This window comes from Mchenga conophoros, linkage group LG10 (genome assembly GCF_057382185.1).
Source record: "Mchenga conophoros isolate Kocher_MC1m ecotype Shallow Benthic linkage group LG10, M_conophoros_male_GT1.1, whole genome shotgun sequence".
In the NCBI taxonomy this organism is placed as follows: domain Eukaryota; kingdom Metazoa; phylum Chordata; class Actinopteri; order Cichliformes; family Cichlidae; genus Mchenga; species Mchenga conophoros.
In genome coordinates, this window is record NC_140535.1 from 12,348,898 (window position 1) to 12,374,406 (window position 25,509).

The 25,509-nt window shown below is 44.2% G+C and overlaps 4 long non-coding RNA genes across 8 annotated transcripts; all 4 read right to left on the bottom strand.

Moving 5' to 3' along the window:
- Positions 1-794: 794 nt before the first annotated feature.
- LOC146565450 (uncharacterized) lies at positions 795-6,144 on the bottom strand. 2 transcript variants are annotated; one of them, XR_014894112.1, is made up of 4 exons: positions 5,339-6,144; positions 4,402-4,519; positions 4,085-4,292; positions 795-3,106 (listed from the first exon to the last, which is right to left on the bottom strand). It is a non-coding gene; the product is annotated as an uncharacterized LOC146565450 (long non-coding RNA). The 2 variants fall into 2 exon arrangements; XR_014894111.1 differs by having other exon boundaries at positions 5,163-6,142.
- Positions 6,145-7,156: 1,012 nt separating this feature from the next.
- On the bottom strand, positions 7,157-12,506 carry LOC146565451 (uncharacterized). 2 transcript variants are annotated; one of them, XR_014894114.1, is made up of 4 exons: positions 11,701-12,506; positions 10,764-10,881; positions 10,447-10,654; positions 7,157-9,468 (listed from the first exon to the last, which is right to left on the bottom strand). It is a non-coding gene; the product is annotated as an uncharacterized LOC146565451 (long non-coding RNA). The 2 variants fall into 2 exon arrangements; XR_014894113.1 differs by having other exon boundaries at positions 11,525-12,504.
- A 1,012-nt stretch (positions 12,507-13,518) lies between these two features.
- On the bottom strand, positions 13,519-18,868 carry LOC146565452 (uncharacterized). 2 transcript variants are annotated; one of them, XR_014894116.1, is made up of 4 exons: positions 18,063-18,868; positions 17,126-17,243; positions 16,809-17,016; positions 13,519-15,830 (listed from the first exon to the last, which is right to left on the bottom strand). It is a non-coding gene; the product is annotated as an uncharacterized LOC146565452 (long non-coding RNA). The 2 variants fall into 2 exon arrangements; XR_014894115.1 differs by having other exon boundaries at positions 17,887-18,866.
- Positions 18,869-19,880: 1,012 nt separating this feature from the next.
- LOC146565453 (uncharacterized) lies at positions 19,881-25,188 on the bottom strand. Of its 2 annotated transcripts, none has more exons than XR_014894118.1 (4): positions 24,437-25,188; positions 23,500-23,617; positions 23,183-23,390; positions 19,881-22,204 (listed from the first exon to the last, which is right to left on the bottom strand). It is a non-coding gene; the product is annotated as an uncharacterized LOC146565453 (long non-coding RNA). The 2 variants fall into 2 exon arrangements; XR_014894117.1 differs by having other exon boundaries at positions 24,261-25,188.
- Positions 25,189-25,509: the final 321 nt, after the last annotated feature.

Sequence of the window (25,509 nt, forward strand, 5' to 3'; positions counted from 1 at the left end):
TGCTCTCTGGCAGGTAGCTCCATGCCCTCCTGGGTTTTAAATGCACCTTAGAACACACATGCATCAACACTACAATGAGCGGGTGGAGGGAGGTTTGGAGTCTTCTCTCACCCCCATTCTCTGCGACCTGCTGGAGCGGGGGGGGGGCTAGGAGGAGGAGTTGGCCGTCCGACTGCGGTCTGGGGTGTGGGGCCTCCCTGCTGCTGCGGAGTCGGGGCGGTCTGCCTCCCCCCACCGCAGGGAAAAGGGTAATACCACCTGGGTCTGGGTGCAGTTCCCCCTCCAGGGGCAAGGGTACCTAGACCCGGTTTGTAGGGTACGCTTGGGGAGTGTGATCGTGTGTACAGCGTCTCTTTATGTCTGTCTCCACGTTGGTTGAGTGTGGAGTAAGTGCATATGAGAGCATGAGGGTGGGAATGGATGTTTGTATATGTGTGTGCCTGTATTTCTGTGTCTATATGTCAGGTTGGGTGTCAGGCGCCACCTCTCTGGGGACATCTCAGGCCCTCCAAGGTTTGGAGGCCTATCTCCCCCTACCACCACTTCCCCTGCCAGTGGCGGACTCCCTCAGACATCGGTGCGTTGGTGGTTCTTTGTGTCCGGGGATGGGCGTCCAGGTACACACCGGCTCACTCCTTGGCGGCCGCTTATCGGGGCCTGGAGCCTGGGGCTCGCTCGGGCCACTCACGGGCGCGTCACTGCAACTCCCCCTGGCTTCTGCTCCGCGGCTGCTGAGTGAGCCCTCATCTGGGACTCTCCTCAGCTCTTTCTGGGACAGTGGCGCGGCTGCCCCTCTGTTGGTCTTCCTTGGTCTCTTGTGTTCTGGGGGCCTCTGGATGTCTGGAGTTTTGATCTCCTCCATACCTGCTTCATGCCCTGGAGGACGGGGCTGTGGCCCCCCCACACCCTCTAGCAGATCATTACATGAAGGAACCTTTTTAAAAAAAACAAGCGCATCCATGCTCACAGGTGTACACATGGGTGATCACACCCACAAACTACACCCTTTTTGGCTCCTACCTCAAAGCACACTGTGTTCTGTTGATCTTATGTGCTGCACAATAATGTTTAATATTTAGTATTTACTGTCATATTCCCATATATCATTGTGATGCTGTTTATTCTATTACTCTTGTTCTCTTCTGCTTGTTTTCTTTTTTCTTTCTCAGCAGGTGATCCAGGTGATCGATATATGCATTTTTTATTTCTTTTTTTTTTCTGCTCATTCTGTTGGTTTTTGTTTTTTGCCCTTCTCCCCCGTCCCTCTTCTCAGCTGTTTCTCTTTCCCTCTTTCTTTCTCCCAGTCAAGTCTGTCCCGTATTCAGCAAGTGAAAATAAAATAAACAATAAAAGGTGAATCAAATGGACCATTACGGCAAGGCTGGGATGGTCAGTTTGGTAAAGTAAATCCGTTGGGCATCTTTCTTTGCCTTTAGACAACAATTCTGATGGTAAAAGAGCCAAACGGGACAGGCAAAAAAAAAAGAAAAAAAGAAAAAAAAGAAGTGGCTTTAGATCTGACTCTTACAGACAGGCATGCATGTCTCAGGGTGATTACACACTAACACATTGTGATTAATCACACACATTTGTATACATTTTATTAACAAGATAAAAAAAAAACACTATACAAAATGTGTTTTTGTGACAGGCCGCTAGTAACAAAGTGCTTAAAGATTTCAAATTGGTTCTTTCCCAAGTTTTCTGTTATGTGTACACATATTCCTTGAATTAGGTGCTTTTTAATTCTCCAATAATGGTCAGTGCAAAGTGTTTACACAAACAAACAAACAAACAAACAAGTGTTTACACAAACAAACAAACAAAAAACATTACTCAGAAAATGGTCAGGTACAAGAACTGGATTAAAAAGGATTGGAAAAAACAGATAATGTCCAATGAAATACTTCAGCGTGTGGCTCATGACTTTTGCACAGTACTGTAAATGTTATTAATAATGAAAGATATAAAGATGTAGCTTTCCCATTTTTAAAAAATTCCCATACACATTATTCTTTTCTTCTAGTGAAGGTGCCTCCTCCTTCAGACCTTAGGATAACTAATTTCTCAGACAGTGACATCACGGTGCGCTGGGAAGCTGCAGATGATGATGATGTTTCTTACCTCATTAAGTGGATCTCCCTAAGTGGAGGCGACCTGAGGCAGGTGGGGAAGAACTATTGAGTTGTTGGAGTACATATTATGAAATAAAAAATACAATATCTCAATAAACTGTTGTCCTGTGTCTTAAGGAGTATCAGATATCACTGTCTGCACTCTATGGAGATGGAGCTCAGAGTGAAGCTGTGGCCGTACGCTATAGCACCTGTGAGTCACACATTTTAACTATATCAGCTGCTGGTGGGAGCAGGCTCTCATGGATCTTTCTGGATATTTGCAGCGGGGACATGCTGGGGTCATTTTGGAGCAGGTTAATTTGTGTGCGCCACGTGTCATAATCAGTTTTGTTGTTAGGTCTGGGAACCTTACCGGAGAAGGTACGGAGTCTAACCTGGGACTGGATGTGTTTGACATCTTGCCTTCGTACGATATGCTCTACCACGACCTTCTGAATGTCAGGTGGATTCAAATCACTTACTGAAAGGGACGCACAGGCTTAAGCAGACAAAGAAGGAAATCGGGTAAACCCTCCAGCACTCATTTCTGTGTCCATTTTGGGCTAAAAACAAAAACACCTCATAACTACCTGTGGATGCTGGCTGAGCCTCTGAAGGTTGAGTGATATGTCATTAAGCAGGTAGTCAGAGTTCTCATTGATCAGTTCCTTGAGGGAAGTGTATCCACAGGCCTTACTGATGTCCTACATGGAGCTCAGCGCCGCCTGGCTCACCAGCAGTGTCTCCTCACCAGCTTTCTCCAGCACAGGATACAGCGAGGCCATCAACAAGGCACAGAAATTGCGGCCCACTGGCTGAGCACAGCAGGCGATTCCCCCGAGTTGGATGCACAGCTGACAGATGTTGCTGTTGAGCTAATGGATCATGGATGCAGATGTTGATGATGAAGGAATCACTTGGAGAGAGCTTGTATTTGAGTTGCTGGCATCACTGTTGTATATCGAGGGGAGTCTGGATGGACCGAGCAGCTACGCAAAGAGACAAAACCTGTGTTAAAGCACTGCTTTCTAACCACTTTTACACATGCACTGCAGCTCTGAAGTTTTCAAGATATTGTCCATGCACGTGAGAACGCAAATGTCTGACACAGTTAGATCAAACATTAAACAGCCTTTAGCCTTCCTGCTCCTGAGTGAAAGCCTGTATTATATCTGACTGTGCTCATGTGGGGATAAGACAGATTAGCCTTTTCTCAAAGTGAAGAGTGGGGGCCAATTTAGGATCTTCACTCAAATTTAAAATACAAGGGAAACTGATGTATTTCCTTAAATAAACAAAAACCACACAAGCGCTTATAAAATGCTCATCCTACCCAGTCATATGCAAAGTGTTAGAATCAACGTGTGATCCACCTGCCACTAAGAGATATTATTTCTCTTTGGTAGATGGAAAAAATGGAATCAAACTCACTGTCAGTAGCTACAACAGCACATTTGTTATAATATGATGAATCAAGCATTTAGATATTAAATAGTATTGAGGGAGACAGGATCAAATACAGTGGGGCAAAAAAGTATTTAGTCAGCCACCAATTGTGCACGTTCTCCCACTTAAAAATATGAGAGAGGCCTGTCATTTTCATCATAGGTATACCTCTAACTTGTCCCAGTTTTAAAGAACTGATTTGCAAATTATGGTGGAAAAGAAGTATTTGGTCACCTCATTTTTTGCCCCACTGCGTAATATACAAAGATATTTGTGGCAACTCGATGTGCTTTGTCCACTTTTATTATCGGATTGCTCTGTTAACCAAAGGGAATACCTCAGTTTATTGTATGTTTGACTATAATTTACAAAAAGACTAAAGCATCATTTCTTATCTTTTCTACAATAACTATCAAATGAACAAATGGAGAGTGCTCGCTCAAGTCATGGATCAAGTGACTTAAAGGGCCGTTTTCAAAGAAAACTAAAAGTGTATAAGCAACCAAGGAAGTGAGTCCTACCTGGCCACTGGACAACATTCAGTGACAGTGCACTTGCTGGCATCTCCGGTGGGCAGAGCCCTGATTCAGTAGGGTGAATAAGGGATCTTGTCTCCTCCGTACTTAATGAGAGTGGTGTATCTGTCAGTCATGTCTGGCACATAAAACACCAGGTAGGTCCCATCATGGCTGTCACAGATATCTGCTTCTTGGGCTTCCCCTCTGGGTCCTTCAGGAGAAAACAAAAACTGTTACCTAAATATCAATGCTTTGAATACATTATTGTGTGGTCCACGTTCATGCACTCACAGTGATCTGCACTGCCAGCAGTCCCTCACCTGCATCTTTGGCATCAATGGTGACCTTCACTGGCAGAGAGGTGGGCGCTCCAGTGGTGTTAAGGCCGGATCCACTTGCACGCACCTTGCTGGTATCATGGGTGGGCAGCACCTTCACCTTGTAAGGGCGGACCAAAGGGGAGAGAAGACAACTGGCTGTGGAATACAGTCTCACAAATGAAAGGAGCCTTATTTACAGAACCGAGTAAACCACGCAAAGAGTTTTCCATTTTCAAAGCTGGCCAGAGTGGAACACTGTAACATGTAACACCTAGAAGGTTCAGATGGCTGCAGTACTTTGCTAATTTGGATCAAATGTTTGGGGGGAAAATGTAATTAAATCAAGTGATTGTAATGCTGTTACTTCCGTTGTGTAGTTAACCATCTATCATTTTAGATGTTTCATTAGCAGCCTGATGAAATTAGCTGTGTAGTTAGCCGACTTCTGCCATCCAAACAGATGAGGTGAATTATGCAGATCACTAGCACAGTACACAGATTACCACTTCTTATTCCAGCCAGACTTCAGGTACTTCATTCGAATCATGCAGTAACAACAAAGATTTATTACTACTGGCTTTTTAAATTGTGCTTCTTCTGTTCTAGAAAAACAGAAACATGTGATCACAGGGTTTTGTTTTTTTCAATGACATTTGTGTTGGTTGTGTCGGTTGCAGGCAAACATTTATCATAATGGTTAGATATTAGGAAATAGCTTAAAATGTGTGCATATTTAACTTGTTGCACTGCCGTAGTGTTACCTGCGTGGGATCTCCTCATGAGCATATGACTGTACCCTGGATGATGATATGTGAGGAGCTTGAACTTGATTCGCTAACAGAAACTAATTTGGCTAGCTTAGCGCACATGTCTTGTGGCAAGATATATGCACTTAAATGTTTTAAGTCATTGGCTGTTCTGCCAAATTGCCACCAACCTGCAACTTTGTGAGCTGACTGTTTCGCGATTTTTGTGTTTTAGACAACAAAAAGAAAAGAAAAAGATGTACAGATCCAGGCTTTTCCTTTACTGTGGTAGTCGCATAGAATGACGTCACTGACACTGGTTTAATATGAAAACAAACTTTGCAAAAAAAAGAAAGAAGAAGAAGTGAGTCGGCGTGTCATCTTTATCGAGCACCATACATGTTTTGCCTCACATTAAAATTATTATTTTGCCTTTTCAAAAATAATTTATATTCAGAGAAGTCAAATATAGCAAATTTGTACAGCTTACACGGCGGGCAGGTGGCGCAGAACACTTGCCGGCCCCTGGCAACTTGAAGCACAGACAGGCCCTGGTTCGAGCCTCGGCTCGAACACACTCACTGAGTTCAGGTCCTATCTGTGTCTTCAGTCTGCTAGGGGGATTCCTGGGCTGCGCAGGGAATCCCAATCCTTTTTTTTTCTTTTCTTTTTTGGGCTGTTGGGGCCTGTATTTACAAAGCTGGGACTATCTCCGTTGTCATGGCTACCAAGAACAACGCCAGCTTGGGGGAGAGCGGAGAGCCGATAAGCAAACACTCATTCATCCTTTCTCCTCTTTCGTTTCACAGCTGCTGCGGTGGGAAACGCTGGGACTTGTGTGGCTATGCAGTTTTTGCATTGTTGGCAACTTTTAAGGACCAGCCTTGAATTTTACAGATTTGATAAGTGAAGCCTGGATATATAGTGAAGAGAGCTGGGATAATCTGGGCAGAATCTGCAGGCTGCATCTCCAAATCACAAGTGGCTTTAGATCTGACTCTTACAGACAGGCATGCATGTCTCAGGGTGATTACACACTAACACATTGTGATTAATCACACACATTTGTATACATTTTATTAACAAGATAATAAAAAAAAACACTATACAAAATGTGTTTTTGTGACAGGCCGCTAGTAACAAAGTGCTCTCAAGGTTAAATACACATACCGGTAGACATTGAGGGCTAGCAGGAGGGACCATGCGCTTACCTGCTGCTCTCTGGCAGGTAGCTCCATGCCCTCCTGGGTTTTAAATGCACCTTAGAACACACATGCATCAACACTACAATGAGCGGGTGGAGGGAGGTTTGGAGTCTTCTCTCACCCCCATTCTCTGCGACCTGCTGGAGCGGGGGGGGGGCTAGGAGGAGGAGTTGGCCGTCCGACTGCGGTCTGGGGTGTGGGGCCTCCCTGCTGCTGCGGAGTCGGGGCGGTCTGCCTCCCCCCACCGCAGGGAAAAGGGTAATACCACCTGGGTCTGGGTGCAGTTCCCCCTCCAGGGGCAAGGGTACCTAGACCCGGTTTGTAGGGTACGCTTGGGGAGTGTGATCGTGTGTACAGCGTCTCTTTATGTCTGTCTCCACGTTGGTTGAGTGTGGAGTAAGTGCATATGAGAGCATGAGGGTGGGAATGGATGTTTGTATATGTGTGTGCCTGTATTTCTGTGTCTATATGTCAGGTTGGGTGTCAGGCGCCACCTCTCTGGGGACATCTCAGGCCCTCCAAGGTTTGGAGGCCTATCTCCCCCTACCACCACTTCCCCTGCCAGTGGCGGACTCCCTCAGACATCGGTGCGTTGGTGGTTCTTTGTGTCCGGGGATGGGCGTCCAGGTACACACCGGCTCACTCCTTGGCGGCCGCTTATCGGGGCCTGGAGCCTGGGGCTCGCTCGGGCCACTCACGGGCGCGTCACTGCAACTCCCCCTGGCTTCTGCTCCGCGGCTGCTGAGTGAGCCCTCATCTGGGACTCTCCTCAGCTCTTTCTGGGACAGTGGCGCGGCTGCCCCTCTGTTGGTCTTCCTTGGTCTCTTGTGTTCTGGGGGCCTCTGGATGTCTGGAGTTTTGATCTCCTCCATACCTGCTTCATGCCCTGGAGGACGGGGCTGTGGCCCCCCCACACCCTCTAGCAGATCATTACATGAAGGAACCTTTTTAAAAAAAACAAGCGCATCCATGCTCACAGGTGTACACATGGGTGATCACACCCACAAACTACACCCTTTTTGGCTCCTACCTCAAAGCACACTGTGTTCTGTTGATCTTATGTGCTGCACAATAATGTTTAATATTTAGTATTTACTGTCATATTCCCATATATCATTGTGATGCTGTTTATTCTATTACTCTTGTTCTCTTCTGCTTGTTTTCTTTTTTCTTTCTCAGCAGGTGATCCAGGTGATCGATATATGCATTTTTTATTTCTTTTTTTTTTCTGCTCATTCTGTTGGTTTTTGTTTTTTGCCCTTCTCCCCCGTCCCTCTTCTCAGCTGTTTCTCTTTCCCTCTTTCTTTCTCCCAGTCAAGTCTGTCCCGTATTCAGCAAGTGAAAATAAAATAAACAATAAAAGGTGAATCAAATGGACCATTACGGCAAGGCTGGGATGGTCAGTTTGGTAAAGTAAATCCGTTGGGCATCTTTCTTTGCCTTTAGACAACAATTCTGATGGTAAAAGAGCCAAACGGGACAGGCAAAAAAAAAAGAAAAAAAGAAAAAAAAGAAGTGGCTTTAGATCTGACTCTTACAGACAGGCATGCATGTCTCAGGGTGATTACACACTAACACATTGTGATTAATCACACACATTTGTATACATTTTATTAACAAGATAAAAAAAAAACACTATACAAAATGTGTTTTTGTGACAGGCCGCTAGTAACAAAGTGCTTAAAGATTTCAAATTGGTTCTTTCCCAAGTTTTCTGTTATGTGTACACATATTCCTTGAATTAGGTGCTTTTTAATTCTCCAATAATGGTCAGTGCAAAGTGTTTACACAAACAAACAAACAAACAAACAAGTGTTTACACAAACAAACAAACAAAAAACATTACTCAGAAAATGGTCAGGTACAAGAACTGGATTAAAAAGGATTGGAAAAAACAGATAATGTCCAATGAAATACTTCAGCGTGTGGCTCATGACTTTTGCACAGTACTGTAAATGTTATTAATAATGAAAGATATAAAGATGTAGCTTTCCCATTTTTAAAAAATTCCCATACACATTATTCTTTTCTTCTAGTGAAGGTGCCTCCTCCTTCAGACCTTAGGATAACTAATTTCTCAGACAGTGACATCACGGTGCGCTGGGAAGCTGCAGATGATGATGATGTTTCTTACCTCATTAAGTGGATCTCCCTAAGTGGAGGCGACCTGAGGCAGGTGGGGAAGAACTATTGAGTTGTTGGAGTACATATTATGAAATAAAAAATACAATATCTCAATAAACTGTTGTCCTGTGTCTTAAGGAGTATCAGATATCACTGTCTGCACTCTATGGAGATGGAGCTCAGAGTGAAGCTGTGGCCGTACGCTATAGCACCTGTGAGTCACACATTTTAACTATATCAGCTGCTGGTGGGAGCAGGCTCTCATGGATCTTTCTGGATATTTGCAGCGGGGACATGCTGGGGTCATTTTGGAGCAGGTTAATTTGTGTGCGCCACGTGTCATAATCAGTTTTGTTGTTAGGTCTGGGAACCTTACCGGAGAAGGTACGGAGTCTAACCTGGGACTGGATGTGTTTGACATCTTGCCTTCGTACGATATGCTCTACCACGACCTTCTGAATGTCAGGTGGATTCAAATCACTTACTGAAAGGGACGCACAGGCTTAAGCAGACAAAGAAGGAAATCGGGTAAACCCTCCAGCACTCATTTCTGTGTCCATTTTGGGCTAAAAACAAAAACACCTCATAACTACCTGTGGATGCTGGCTGAGCCTCTGAAGGTTGAGTGATATGTCATTAAGCAGGTAGTCAGAGTTCTCATTGATCAGTTCCTTGAGGGAAGTGTATCCACAGGCCTTACTGATGTCCTACATGGAGCTCAGCGCCGCCTGGCTCACCAGCAGTGTCTCCTCACCAGCTTTCTCCAGCACAGGATACAGCGAGGCCATCAACAAGGCACAGAAATTGCGGCCCACTGGCTGAGCACAGCAGGCGATTCCCCCGAGTTGGATGCACAGCTGACAGATGTTGCTGTTGAGCTAATGGATCATGGATGCAGATGTTGATGATGAAGGAATCACTTGGAGAGAGCTTGTATTTGAGTTGCTGGCATCACTGTTGTATATCGAGGGGAGTCTGGATGGACCGAGCAGCTACGCAAAGAGACAAAACCTGTGTTAAAGCACTGCTTTCTAACCACTTTTACACATGCACTGCAGCTCTGAAGTTTTCAAGATATTGTCCATGCACGTGAGAACGCAAATGTCTGACACAGTTAGATCAAACATTAAACAGCCTTTAGCCTTCCTGCTCCTGAGTGAAAGCCTGTATTATATCTGACTGTGCTCATGTGGGGATAAGACAGATTAGCCTTTTCTCAAAGTGAAGAGTGGGGGCCAATTTAGGATCTTCACTCAAATTTAAAATACAAGGGAAACTGATGTATTTCCTTAAATAAACAAAAACCACACAAGCGCTTATAAAATGCTCATCCTACCCAGTCATATGCAAAGTGTTAGAATCAACGTGTGATCCACCTGCCACTAAGAGATATTATTTCTCTTTGGTAGATGGAAAAAATGGAATCAAACTCACTGTCAGTAGCTACAACAGCACATTTGTTATAATATGATGAATCAAGCATTTAGATATTAAATAGTATTGAGGGAGACAGGATCAAATACAGTGGGGCAAAAAAGTATTTAGTCAGCCACCAATTGTGCACGTTCTCCCACTTAAAAATATGAGAGAGGCCTGTCATTTTCATCATAGGTATACCTCTAACTTGTCCGAGTTTTAAAGAACTGATTTGCAAATTATGGTGGAAAAGAAGTATTTGGTCACCTCATTTTTTGCCCCACTGCGTAATATACAAAGATATTTGTGGCAACTCGATGTGCTTTGTCCACTTTTATTATCGGATTGCTCTGTTAACCAAAGGGAATACCTCAGTTTATTGTATGTTTGACTATAATTTACAAAAAGACTAAAGCATCATTTCTTATCTTTTCTACAATAACTATCAAATGAACAAATGGAGAGTGCTCGCTCAAGTCATGGATCAAGTGACTTAAAGGGCCGTTTTCAAAGAAAACTAAAAGTGTATAAGCAACCAAGGAAGTGAGTCCTACCTGGCCACTGGACAACATTCAGTGACAGTGCACTTGCTGGCATCTCCGGTGGGCAGAGCCCTGATTCAGTAGGGTGAATAAGGGATCTTGTCTCCTCCGTACTTAATGAGAGTGGTGTATCTGTCAGTCATGTCTGGCACATAAAACACCAGGTAGGTCCCATCATGGCTGTCACAGATATCTGCTTCTTGGGCTTCCCCTCTGGGTCCTTCAGGAGAAAACAAAAACTGTTACCTAAATATCAATGCTTTGAATACATTATTGTGTGGTCCACGTTCATGCACTCACAGTGATCTGCACTGCCAGCAGTCCCTCACCTGCATCTTTGGCATCAATGGTGACCTTCACTGGCAGAGAGGTGGGCGCTCCAGTGGTGTTAAGGCCGGATCCACTTGCACGCACCTTGCTGGTATCATGGGTGGGCAGCACCTTCACCTTGTAAGGGCGGACCAAAGGGGAGAGAAGACAACTGGCTGTGGAATACAGTCTCACAAATGAAAGGAGCCTTATTTACAGAACCGAGTAAACCACGCAAAGAGTTTTCCATTTTCAAAGCTGGCCAGAGTGGAACACTGTAACATGTAACACCTAGAAGGTTCAGATGGCTGCAGTACTTTGCTAATTTGGATCAAATGTTTGGGGGGAAAATGTAATTAAATCAAGTGATTGTAATGCTGTTACTTCCGTTGTGTAGTTAACCATCTATCATTTTAGATGTTTCATTAGCAGCCTGATGAAATTAGCTGTGTAGTTAGCCGACTTCTGCCATCCAAACAGATGAGGTGAATTATGCAGATCACTAGCACAGTACACAGATTACCACTTCTTATTCCAGCCAGACTTCAGGTACTTCATTCGAATCATGCAGTAACAACAAAGATTTATTACTACTGGCTTTTTAAATTGTGCTTCTTCTGTTCTAGAAAAACAGAAACATGTGATCACAGGGTTTTGTTTTTTTCAATGACATTTGTGTTGGTTGTGTCGGTTGCAGGCAAACATTTATCATAATGGTTAGATATTAGGAAATAGCTTAAAATGTGTGCATATTTAACTTGTTGCACTGCCGTAGTGTTACCTGCGTGGGATCTCCTCATGAGCATATGACTGTACCCTGGATGATGATATGTGAGGAGCTTGAACTTGATTCGCTAACAGAAACTAATTTGGCTAGCTTAGCGCACATGTCTTGTGGCAAGATATATGCACTTAAATGTTTTAAGTCATTGGCTGTTCTGCCAAATTGCCACCAACCTGCAACTTTGTGAGCTGACTGTTTCGCGATTTTTGTGTTTTAGACAACAAAAAGAAAAGAAAAAGATGTACAGATCCAGGCTTTTCCTTTACTGTGGTAGTCGCATAGAATGACGTCACTGACACTGGTTTAATATGAAAACAAACTTTGCAAAAAAAAGAAAGAAGAAGAAGTGAGTCGGCGTGTCATCTTTATCGAGCACCATACATGTTTTGCCTCACATTAAAATTATTATTTTGCCTTTTCAAAAATAATTTATATTCAGAGAAGTCAAATATAGCAAATTTGTACAGCTTACACGGCGGGCAGGTGGCGCAGAACACTTGCCGGCCCCTGGCAACTTGAAGCACAGACAGGCCCTGGTTCGAGCCTCGGCTCGAACACACTCACTGAGTTCAGGTCCTATCTGTGTCTTCAGTCTGCTAGGGGGATTCCTGGGCTGCGCAGGGAATCCCAATCCTTTTTTTTTCTTTTCTTTTTTGGGCTGTTGGGGCCTGTATTTACAAAGCTGGGACTATCTCCGTTGTCATGGCTACCAAGAACAACGCCAGCTTGGGGGAGAGCGGAGAGCCGATAAGCAAACACTCATTCATCCTTTCTCCTCTTTCGTTTCACAGCTGCTGCGGTGGGAAACGCTGGGACTTGTGTGGCTATGCAGTTTTTGCATTGTTGGCAACTTTTAAGGACCAGCCTTGAATTTTACAGATTTGATAAGTGAAGCCTGGATATATAGTGAAGAGAGCTGGGATAATCTGGGCAGAATCTGCAGGCTGCATCTCCAAATCACAAGTGGCTTTAGATCTGACTCTTACAGACAGGCATGCATGTCTCAGGGTGATTACACACTAACACATTGTGATTAATCACACACATTTGTATACATTTTATTAACAAGATAATAAAAAAAAACACTATACAAAATGTGTTTTTGTGACAGGCCGCTAGTAACAAAGTGCTCTCAAGGTTAAATACACATACCGGTAGACATTGAGGGCTAGCAGGAGGGACCATGCGCTTACCTGCTGCTCTCTGGCAGGTAGCTCCATGCCCTCCTGGGTTTTAAATGCACCTTAGAACACACATGCATCAACACTACAATGAGCGGGTGGAGGGAGGTTTGGAGTCTTCTCTCACCCCCATTCTCTGCGACCTGCTGGAGCGGGGGGGGGGCTAGGAGGAGGAGTTGGCCGTCCGACTGCGGTCTGGGGTGTGGGGCCTCCCTGCTGCTGCGGAGTCGGGGCGGTCTGCCTCCCCCCACCGCAGGGAAAAGGGTAATACCACCTGGGTCTGGGTGCAGTTCCCCCTCCAGGGGCAAGGGTACCTAGACCCGGTTTGTAGGGTACGCTTGGGGAGTGTGATCGTGTGTACAGCGTCTCTTTATGTCTGTCTCCACGTTGGTTGAGTGTGGAGTAAGTGCATATGAGAGCATGAGGGTGGGAATGGATGTTTGTATATGTGTGTGCCTGTATTTCTGTGTCTATATGTCAGGTTGGGTGTCAGGCGCCACCTCTCTGGGGACATCTCAGGCCCTCCAAGGTTTGGAGGCCTATCTCCCCCTACCACCACTTCCCCTGCCAGTGGCGGACTCCCTCAGACATCGGTGCGTTGGTGGTTCTTTGTGTCCGGGGATGGGCGTCCAGGTACACACCGGCTCACTCCTTGGCGGCCGCTTATCGGGGCCTGGAGCCTGGGGCTCGCTCGGGCCACTCACGGGCGCGTCACTGCAACTCCCCCTGGCTTCTGCTCCGCGGCTGCTGAGTGAGCCCTCATCTGGGACTCTCCTCAGCTCTTTCTGGGACAGTGGCGCGGCTGCCCCTCTGTTGGTCTTCCTTGGTCTCTTGTGTTCTGGGGGCCTCTGGATGTCTGGAGTTTTGATCTCCTCCATACCTGCTTCATGCCCTGGAGGACGGGGCTGTGGCCCCCCCACACCCTCTAGCAGATCATTACATGAAGGAACCTTTTTAAAAAAAACAAGCGCATCCATGCTCACAGGTGTACACATGGGTGATCACACCCACAAACTACACCCTTTTTGGCTCCTACCTCAAAGCACACTGTGTTCTGTTGATCTTATGTGCTGCACAATAATGTTTAATATTTAGTATTTACTGTCATATTCCCATATATCATTGTGATGCTGTTTATTCTATTACTCTTGTTCTCTTCTGCTTGTTTTCTTTTTTCTTTCTCAGCAGGTGATCCAGGTGATCGATATATGCATTTTTTATTTCTTTTTTTTTTCTGCTCATTCTGTTGGTTTTTGTTTTTTGCCCTTCTCCCCCGTCCCTCTTCTCAGCTGTTTCTCTTTCCCTCTTTCTTTCTCCCAGTCAAGTCTGTCCCGTATTCAGCAAGTGAAAATAAAATAAACAATAAAAGGTGAATCAAATGGACCATTACGGCAAGGCTGGGATGGTCAGTTTGGTAAAGTAAATCCGTTGGGCATCTTTCTTTGCCTTTAGACAACAATTCTGATGGTAAAAGAGCCAAACGGGACAGGCAAAAAAAAAAGAAAAAAAGAAAAAAAAGAAGTGGCTTTAGATCTGACTCTTACAGACAGGCATGCATGTCTCAGGGTGATTACACACTAACACATTGTGATTAATCACACACATTTGTATAAATTTTATTAACAAGATAAAAAAAAAACACTATACAAAATGTGTTTTTGTGACAGGCCGCTAGTAACAAAGTGCTTAAAGATTTCAAATTGGTTCTTTCCCAAGTTTTCTGTTATGTGTACACATATTCCTTGAATTAGGTGCTTTTTAATTCTCCAATAATGGTCAGTGCAAAGTGTTTACACAAACAAACAAACAAACAAACAAGTGTTTACACAAACAAACAAACAAAAAACATTACTCAGAAAATGGTCAGGTACAAGAACTGGATTAAAAAGGATTGGAAAAAACAGATAATGTCCAATGAAATACTTCAGCGTGTGGCTCATGACTTTTGCACAGTACTGTAAATGTTATTAATAATGAAAGATATAAAGATGTAGCTTTCCCATTTTTAAAAAATTCCCATACACATTATTCTTTTCTTCTAGTGAAGGTGCCTCCTCCTTCAGACCTTAGGATAACTAATTTCTCAGACAGTGACATCACGGTGCGCTGGGAAGCTGCAGATGATGATGATGTTTCTTACCTCATTAAGTGGATCTCCCTAAGTGGAGGCGACCTGAGGCAGGTGGGGAAGAACTATTGAGTTGTTGGAGTACATATTATGAAATAAAAAATACAATATCTCAATAAACTGTTGTCCTGTGTCTTAAGGAGTATCAGATATCACTGTCTGCACTCTATGGAGATGGAGCTCAGAGTGAAGCTGTGGCCGTACGCTATAGCACCTGTGAGTCACACATTTTAACTATATCAGCTGCTGGTGGGAGCAGGCTCTCATGGATCTTTCTGGATATTTGCAGCGGGGACATGCTGGGGTCATTTTGGAGCAGGTTAATTTGTGTGCGCCACGTGTCATAATCAGTTTTGTTGTTAGGTCTGGGAACCTTACCGGAGAAGGTACGGAGTCTAACCTGGGACTGGATGTGTTTGACATCTTGCCTTCGTACGATATGCTCTACCACGACCTTCTGAATGTCAGGTGGATTCAAATCACTTACTGAAAGGGACGCACAGGCTTAAGCAGACAAAGAAGGAAATCGGGTAAACCCTCCAGCACTCATTTCTGTGTCCATTTTGGGCTAAAAACAAAAACACCTCATAACTACCTGTGGATGCTGGCTGAGCCTCTGAAGGTTGAGTGATATGTCATTAAGCAGGTAGTCAGAGTTCTCATTGATCAGTTCCTTGAGGGAAGTGTATCCACAGGCCTTACTGATGTCCTACATGGAGCTCAGCGCCGCCTGGCTCACCAGCAGTGTCTCCTCACCAGCTTTCTCCAGCACAGGATACAGCGAGGCCATCAACAAGGCACAGAAATTGCGGCCCACTGGCTGAGCACAGCAGGCGATTCCCCCGAGTTGGATGCACAGCTGACAGATGTTGCTGTTGAGCTAATGGATCATGGATGCAGATGTTGATGATGAAGGAATCACTTGGAGAGAGCTTGTATTTGAGTTGCTGGCATCACTGTTGTATATCGAGGGGAGTCTGGATGGACCGAGCAGCTACGCAAAGAGACAAAACCTGTGTTAAAGCACTGCTTTCTAACCACTTTTACACATGCACTGCAGCTCTGAAGTTTTCAAGATATTGTCCATGCACGTGAGAACGCAAATGTCTGACACAGTTAGATCAAACATTAAACAGCCTTTAGCCTTCCTGCTCCTGAGTGAAAGCCTGTATTATATCTGACTGTGCTCATGTGGGGATAAGACAGATTAGCCTTTTCTCAAAGTGAAGAGTGGGGGCCAATTTAGGATCTTCACTCAAATTTAAAATACAAGGGAAACTGATGTATTTCCTTAAATAAACAAAAACCACACAAGCGCTTATAAAATGCTCATCCTACCCAGTCATATGCAAAGTGTTAGAATCAACGTGTGATCCACCTGCCACTAAGAGATATTATTTCTCTTTGGTAGATGGAAAAAATGGAATCAAACTCACTGTCAGTAGCTACAACAGCACATTTGTTATAATATGATGAATCAAGCATTTAGATATTAAATAGTATTGAGGGAGACAGGATCAAATACAGTGGGGCAAAAAAGTATTTAGTCAGCCACCAATTGTGCACGTTCTCCCACTTAAAAATATGAGAGAGGCCTGTCATTTTCATCATAGGTATACCTCTAACTTGTCCCAGTTTTAAAGAACTGATTTGCAAATTATGGTGGAAAAGAAGTATTTGGTCACCTCATTTTTTGCCCCACTGCGTAATATACAAAGATATTTGTGGCAACTCGATGTGCTTTGTCCACTTTTATTATCGGATTGCTCTGTTAACCAAAGGGAATACCTCAGTTTATTGTATGTTTGACTATAATTTACAAAAAGACTAAAGCATCATTTCTTATCTTTTCTACAATAACTATCAAATGAACAAATGGAGAGTGCTCGCTCAAGTCATGGATCAAGTGACTTAAAGGGCCGTTTTCAAAGAAAACTAAAAGTGTATAAGCAACCAAGGAAGTGAGTCCTACCTGGCCACTGGACAACATTCAGTGACAGTGCACTTGCTGGCATCTCCGGTGGGCAGAGCCCTGATTCAGTAGGGTGAATAAGGGATCTTGTCTCCTCCGTACTTAATGAGAGTGGTGTATCTGTCAGTCATGTCTGGCACATAAAACACCAGGTAGGTCCCATCATGGCTGTCACAGATATCTGCTTCTTGGGCTTCCCCTCTGGGTCCTTCAGGAGAAAACAAAAACTGTTACCTAAATATCAATGCTTTGAATACATTATTGTGTGGTCCACGTTCATGCACTCACAGTGATCTGCACTGCCAGCAGTCCCTCACCTGCATCTTTGGCATCAATGGTGACCTTCACTGGCAGAGAGGTGGGCGCTCCAGTGGTGTTAAGGCCGGATCCACTTGCACGCACCTTGCTGGTATCATGGGTGGGCAGCACCTTCACCTTGTAAGGGCGGACCAAAGGGGAGAGAAGACAACTGGCTGTGGAATACAGTCTCACAAATGAAAGGAGCCTTATTTACAGAACCGAGTAAACCACGCAAAGAGTTTTCCATTTTCAAAGCTGGCCAGAGTGGAACACTGTAACATGTAACACCTAGAAGGTTCAGATGGCTGCAGTACTTTGCTAATTTGGATCAAATGTTTGGGGGGAAAATGTAATTAAATCAAGTGATTGTAATGCTGTTACTTCCGTTGTGTAGTTAACCATCTATCATTTTAGATGTTTCATTAGCAGCCTGATGAAATTAGCTGTGTAGTTAGCCGACTTCTGCCATCCAAACAGATGAGGTGAATTATGCAGATCACTAGCACAGTACACAGATTACCACTTCTTATTCCAGCCAGACTTCAGGTACTTCATTCGAATCATGCAGTAACAACAAAGATTTATTACTACTGGCTTTTTAAATTGTGCTTCTTCTGTTCTAGAAAAACAGAAACATGTGATCACAGGGTTTTGTTTTTTTCAATGACATTTGTGTTGGTTGTGTCGGTTGCAGGCAAACATTTATCATAATGGTTAGATATTAGGAAATAGCTTAAAATGTGTGCATATTTAACTTGTTGCACTGCCGTAGTGTTACCTGCGTGGGATCTCCTCATGAGCATATGACTGTACCCTGGATGATGATATGTGAGGAGCTTGAACTTGATTCGCTAACAGAAACTAATTTGGCTAGCTTAGCGCACATGTCTTGTGGCAAGATATATGCACTTAAATGTTTTAAGTCATTGGCTGTTCTGCCAAATTGCCACCAACCTGCAACTTTGTGAGCTGACTGTTTCGCGATTTTTGTGTTTTAGACAACAAAAAGAAAAGAAAAAGATGTACAGATCCAGGCTTTTCCTTTACTGTGGTAGTCGCATAGAATGACGTCACTGACACTGGTTTAATATGAAAACAAACTTTGCAAAAAAAAGAAAGAAGAAGAAGTGAGTCGGCGTGTCATCTTTATCGAGCACCATACATGTTTTGCCTCACATTAAAATTATTATTTTGCCTTTTCAAAAATAATTTATATTCAGAGAAGTCAAATATAGCAAATTTGTACAGCTTACACGGCGGGCAGGTGGCGCAGAACACTTGCCGGCCCCTGGCAACTTGAAGCACAGACAGGCCCTGGTTCGAGCCTCGGCTCGAACACACTCACTGAGTTCAGGTCCTATCTGTGTCTTCAGTCTGCTAGGGGGATTCCTGGGCTGCGCAGGGAATCCCAATCCTTTTTTTTTCTTTTCTTTTTTGGGCTGTTGGGGCCTGTATTTACAAAGCTGGGACTATCTCCGTTGTCATGGCTACCAAGAACAACGCCAGCTTGGGGGAGAGCGGAGAGCCGATAAGCAAACACTCATTCATCCTTTCTCCTCTTTCGTTTCACAGCTGCTGCGGTGGGAAACGCTGGGACTTGTGTGGCTATGCAGTTTTTGCATTGTTGGCAACTTTTAAGGACCAGCCTTGAATTTTACAGATTTGATAAGTGAAGCCTGGATATATAGTGAAGAGAGCTGGGATAATCTGGGCAGAATCTGCAGGCTGCATCTCCAAATCACAAGTGGCTTTAGATCTGACTCTTACAGACAGGCATGCATGTCTCAGGGTGATTACACACTAACACATTGTGATTAATCACACACATTTGTATACATTTTATTAACAAGATAATAAAAAAAAACACTATACAAAATGTGTTTTTGTGACAGGCCGCTAGTAACAAAGTGCTCTCAAGGTTAAATACACATACCGGTAGACATTGAGGGCTAGCAGGAGGGACCATGCGCTTACCTGCTGCTCTCTGGCAGGTAGCTCCATGCCCTCCTGGGTTTTAAATGCACCTTAGAACACACATGCATCAACACTACAATGAGCGGGTGGAGGGAGGTTTGGAGTCTTCTCTCACCCCCATTCTCTGCGACCTGCTGGAGCGGGGGGGGGGCTAGGAGGAGGAGTTGGCCGTCCGACTGCGGTCTGGGGTGTGGGGCCTCCCTGCTGCTGCGGAGTCGGGGCGGTCTGCCTCCCCCCACCGCAGGGAAAAGGGTAATACCACCTGGGTCTGGGTGCAGTTCCCCCTCCAGGGGCAAGGGTACCTAGACCCGGTTTGTAGGGTACGCTTGGGGAGTGTGATCGTGTGTACAGCGTCTCTTTATGTCTGTCTCCACGTTGGTTGAGTGTGGAGTAAGTGCATATGAGAGCATGAGGGTGGGAATGGATGTTTGTATATGTGTGTGCCTGTATTTCTGTGTCTATATGTCAGGTTGGGTGTCAGGCGCCACCTCTCTGGGGACATCTCAGGCCCTCCAAGGTTTGGAGGCCTATCTCCCCCTACCACCACTTCCCCTGCCAGTGGCGGACTCCCTCAGACATCGGTGCGTTGGTGGTTCTTTGTGTCCGGGGATGGGCGTCCAGGTACACACCGGCTCACTCCTTGGCGGCCGCTTATCGGGGCCTGGAGCCTGGGGCTCGCTCGGGCCACTCACGGGCGCGTCACTGCAACTCCCCCTGGCTTCTGCTCCGCGGCTGCTGAGTGAGCCCTCATCTGGGACTCTCCTCAGCTCTTTCTGGGACAGTGGCGCGGCTGCCCCTCTGTTGGTCTTCCTTGGTCTCTTGTGTTCTGGGGGCCTCTGGATGTCTGGAGTTTTGATCTCCTCCATACCTGCTTCATGCCCTGGAGGACGGGGCTGTGGCCCCCCCACACCCTCTAGCAGATCATTACATGAAGGAACCTTTTTAAAAAAAACAAGCGCATCCATGCTCACAGGTGTACACATGGGTGATCACACCCACAAACTACACCCTTTTTGGCTCCTACCTCAAAGCACACTGTGTTCTGTTGATCTTATGTGCTGCACAATAATGTTTAATATTTAGTATTTACTGTCATATTCCCATATATCATTGTGATGCTGTTTATTCTATTACTCTTGTTCTCTTCTGCTTGTTTTCTTTTTTCTTTCTCAGCAGGTGATCCAGGTGATCGATATATGCATTTTTTATTTCTTTTTTTTTTCTGCTCATTCTGTTGGTTTTTGTTTTTTGCCCTTCTCCCCCGTCCCTCTTCTCAGCTGTTTCTCTTTCCCTCTTTCTTTCTCCCCTTCTTTCCCCCAGTCAAGTCTGTCCCGTATTCAGCAAGTGAAAATAAAATAAACAATAAAAGGTGAATCAAATGGACCATTACGGCAAGGCTGGGATGGTCAGTTTGGTAAAGTAAATCCGTTGGGCATCTTTCTTTGCCTTTAGACAACAATTCTGATGGTAAAAGAGCCAAACGGGACAGGCAAAAAAAAAAGAAAAAAAGAAAAAAAAGAAGTGGCTTTAGATCTGACTCTTACAGACAGGCATGCATGTCTCAGGGTGATTACACACTAACACATTGTGATTAATCACACACATTTGTATAAATTTTATTAACAAGATAAAAAAAAAACACTATACAAAATGTGTTTTTGTGACAGGCCGCTAGTAACAAAGTGCTTAAAGATTTCAAATTGGTTCTTTCCCAAGTTTTCTGTTATGTGTACACATATTCCTTGAATTAGGTGCTTTTTAATTCTCCAATAATGGTCAGTGCAAAGTGTTTACACAAACAAACAAACAAACAAACAAGTGTTTACACAAACAAACAAACAAAAAACATTACTCAGAAAATGGTCAGGTACAAGAACTGGATTAAAAAGGATTGGAAAAAACAGATAATGTCCAATGAAATACTTCAGCGTGTGGCTCATGACTTTTGCACAGTACTGTAAATGTTATTAATAATGAAAGATATAAAGATGTAGCTTTCCCATTTTTAAAAAATTCCCATACACATTATTCTTTTCTTCTAGTGAAGGTGCCTCCTCCTTCAGACCTTAGGATAACTAATTTCTCAGACAGTGACATCACGGTGCGCTGGGAAGCTGCAGATGATGATGATGTTTCTTACCTCATTAAGTGGATCTCCCTAAGTGGAGGCGACCTGAGGCAGGTGGGGAAGAACTATTGAGTTGTTGGAGTACATATTATGAAATAAAAAATACAATATCTCAATAAACTGTTGTCCTGTGTCTTAAGGAGTATCAGATATCACTGTCTGCACTCTATGGAGATGGAGCTCAGAGTGAAGCTGTGGCCGTACGCTATAGCACCTGTGAGTCACACATTTTAACTATATCAGCTGCTGGTGGGAGCAGGCTCTCATGGATCTTTCTGGATATTTGCAGCGGGGACATGCTGGGGTCATTTTGGAGCAGGTTAATTTGTGTGCGCCACGTGTCATAATCAGTTTTGTTGTTAGGTCTGGGAACCTTACCGGAGAAGGTACGGAGTCTAACCTGGGACTGGATGTGTTTGACATCTTGCCTTCGTACGATATGCTCTACCACGACCTTCTGAATGTCAGGTGGATTCAAATCACTTACTGAAAGGGACGCACAGGCTTAAGCAGACAAAGAAGGAAATCGGGTAAACCCTCCAGCACTCATTTCTGTGTCCATTTTGGGCTAAAAACAAAAACACCTCATAACTACCTGTGGATGCTGGCTGAGCCTCTGAAGGTTGAGTGATATGTCATTAAGCAGGTAGTCAGAGTTCTCATTGATCAGTTCCTTGAGGGAAGTGTATCCACAGGCCTTACTGATGTCCTACATGGAGCTCAGCGCCGCCTGGCTCACCAGCAGTGTCTCCTCACCAGCTTTCTCCAGCACAGGATACAGCGAGGCCATCAACAAGGCACAGAAATTGCGGCCCACTGGCTGAGCACAGCAGGCAATTCCCCCGAGTTGGATGCACAGCTGACAGATGTTGCTGTTGAGCTAATGGATCATGGATGCAGATGTTGATGATGAAGGAATCACTTGGAGAGAGCTTGTATTTGAGTTGCTGGCATCACTGTTGTATATCGAGGGGAGTCTGGATGGACCGAGCAGCTACGCAAAGAGACAAAACCTGTGTTAAAGCACTGCTTTCTAACCACTTTTACACATGCACTGCAGCTCTGAAGTTTTCAAGATATTGTCCATGCACGTGAGAACGCAAATGTCTGACACAGTTAGATCAAACATTAAACAGCCTTTAGCCTTCCTGCTCCTGAGTGAAAGCCTGTATTATATCTGACTGTGCTCATGTGGGGATAAGACAGATTAGCCTTTTCTCAAAGTGAAGAGTGGGGGCCAATTTAGGATCTTCACTCAAATTTAAAATACAAGGGAAACTGATGTATTTCCTTAAATAAACAAAAACCACACAAGCGCTTATAAAATGCTCATCCTACCCAGTCATATGCAAAGTGTTAGAATCAACGTGTGATCCACCTGCCACTAAGAGATATTATTTCTCTTTGGTAGATGGAAAAAATGGAATCAAACTCACTGTCAGTAGCTACAACAGCACATTTGTTATAATATGATGAATCAAGCATTTAGATATTAAATAGTATTGAGGGAGACAGGATCAAATACAGTGGGGCAAAAAAGTATTTAGTCAGCCACCAATTGTGCACGTTCTCCCACTTAAAAATATGAGAGAGGCCTGTCATTTTCATCATAGGTATACCTCTAACTTGTCCGAGTTTTAAAGAACTGATTTGCAAATTATGGTGGAAAAGAAGTATTTGGTCACCTCATTTTTTGCCCCACTGCGTAATATACAAAGATATTTGTGGCAACTCGATGTGCTTTGTCCACTTTTATTATCGGATTGCTCTGTTAACCAAAGGGAATACCTCAGTTTATTGTATGTTTGACTATAATTTACAAAAAGACTAAAGCATCATTTCTTATCTTTTCTACAATAACTATCAAATGAACAAATGGAGAGTGCTCGCTCAAGTCATGGATCAAGTGACTTAAAGGGCCGTTTTCAAAGAAAACTAAAAGTGTATAAGCAACCAAGGAAGTGAGTCCTACCTGGCCACTGGACAACATTCAGTGACAGTGCACTTGCTGGCATCTCCGGTGGGCAGAGCCCTGATTCAGTAGGGTGAATAAGGGATCTTGTCTCCTCCGTACTTAATGAGAGTGGTGTATCTGTCAGTCATGTCTGGCACATAAAACACCAGGTAGGTCCCATCATGGCTGTCACAGATATCTGCTTCTTGGGCTTCCCCTCTGGGTCCTTCAGGAGAAAACAAAAACTGTTACCTAAATATCAATGCTTTGAATACATTATTGTGTGGTCCACGTTCATGCACTCACAGTGATCTGCACTGCCAGCAGTCCCTCACCTGCATCTTTGGCATCAATGGTGACCTTCACTGGCAGAGAGGTGGGCGCTCCAGTGGTGTTAAGGCCGGATCCACTTGCACGCACCTTGCTGGTATCATGGGTGGGCAGCACCTTCACCTTGTAAGGGCGGACCAAAGGGGAGAGAAGACAACTGGCTGTGGAATACAGTCTCACAAATGAAAGGAGCCTTATTTACAGAACCGAGTAAACCACGCAAAGAGTTTTCCATTTTCAAAGCTGGCCAGAGTGGAACACTGTAACATGTAACACCTAGAAGGTTCAGATGGCTGCAGTACTTTGCTAATTTGGATCAAATGTTTGGGGGGAAAATGTAATTAAATCAAGTGATTGTAATGCTGTTACTTCCGTTGTGTAGTTAACCATCTATCATTTTAGATGTTTCATTAGCAGCCTGATGAAATTAGCTGTGTAGTTAGCCGACTTCTGCCATCCAAACAGATGAGGTGAATTATGCAGATCACTAGCACAGTACACAGATTACCACTTCTTATTCCAGCCAGACTTCAGGTACTTCATTCGAATCATGCAGTAACAACAAAGATTTATTACTACTGGCTTTTTAAATTGTGCTTCTTCTGTTCTAGAAAAACAGAAACATGTGATCACAGGGTTTTGTTTTTTTCAATGACATTTGTGTTGGTTGTGTCGGTTGCAGGCAAACATTTATCATAATGGTTAGATATTAGGAAATAGCTTAAAATGTGTGCATATTTAACTTGTTGCACTGCCGTAGTGTTACCTGCGTGGGATCTCCTCATGAGCATATGACTGTACCCTGGATGATGATATGTGAGGAGCTTGAACTTGATTCGCTAACAGAAACTAATTTGGCTAGCTTAGCGCACATGTCTTGTGGCAAGATATATGCACTTAAATGTTTTAAGTCATTGGCTGTTCTGCCAAATTGCCACCAACCTGCAACTTTGTGAGCTGACTGTTTCGCGATTTTTGTGTTTTAGACAACAAAAAGAAAAGAAAAAGATGTACAGATCCAGGCTTTTCCTTTACTGTGGTAGTCGCATAGAATGACGTCACTGACACTGGTTTAATATGAAAACAAACTTTGCAAAAAAAAAGAAAGAAGAAGAAGTGAGTCGGCGTGTCATCTTTATCGAGCACCATACATGTTTTGCCTCACATTAAAATTATTATTTTTCCTTTTCAAAAATAATTTATATTCAGAGAAGTCAAATATAGCAAATTTGTACGGCTTACACGGCCGCCAGGTGGCGCAGAACACTTGCCGGCCCCTGGCAACTTGAAGCACAGACAGGCCCTGGTTCGAGCCTCGGCTCGAACACACTCACTGAGTTCAGGTCCTATCTGTGTCTTCAGTCTGCTAGGGGGATTCCTGGGCTGCGCAGGGAATCCCAATCCTTTTTTTTTCTTTTCTTTTTTGGGCTGTTGGGGCCTGTATTTACAAAGCTGGGACTATCTCCGTTGTCATGGCTACCAAGAACAACGCCAGCTTGGGGGAGAGCGGAGAGCCGATAAGCAAACACTCATTCATCCTTTCTCCTCTTTCGTTTCACAGCTGCTGCGGTGGGAAACGCTGGGACTTGTGTGGCTATGCAGTTTTTGCATTGTTGGCAACTTTTAAGGACCAGCCTTGAATTTTACAGATTTGATAAGTGAAGCCTGGATATATAGTGAAGAGAGCTGGGATAATCTGGACAGAATCTGCAGGCTGCATCTCCAAATCACAAGTGGCTTTAGATCTGACTCTTACAGACAGGCATGCATGTGTAACGTGAGGGTTCACTAGATGGTTGGGAATCTCTCTGAATAATTAGGAACAGCAAGACGGAGACGGATAACTTTTTAGCAGCCTCTTTACTTTTTGCACACCGCCACAACAACCCACACTTCCTGTGTGCCGCCCTCATGAATACTTCACTGGCCTCTCAGAAGCCAGGAAATCTTATACTCAGATCAAAACAGGGAAAACAACCAGGTAGATATAACACATACTCATTACTTGTTTGAAC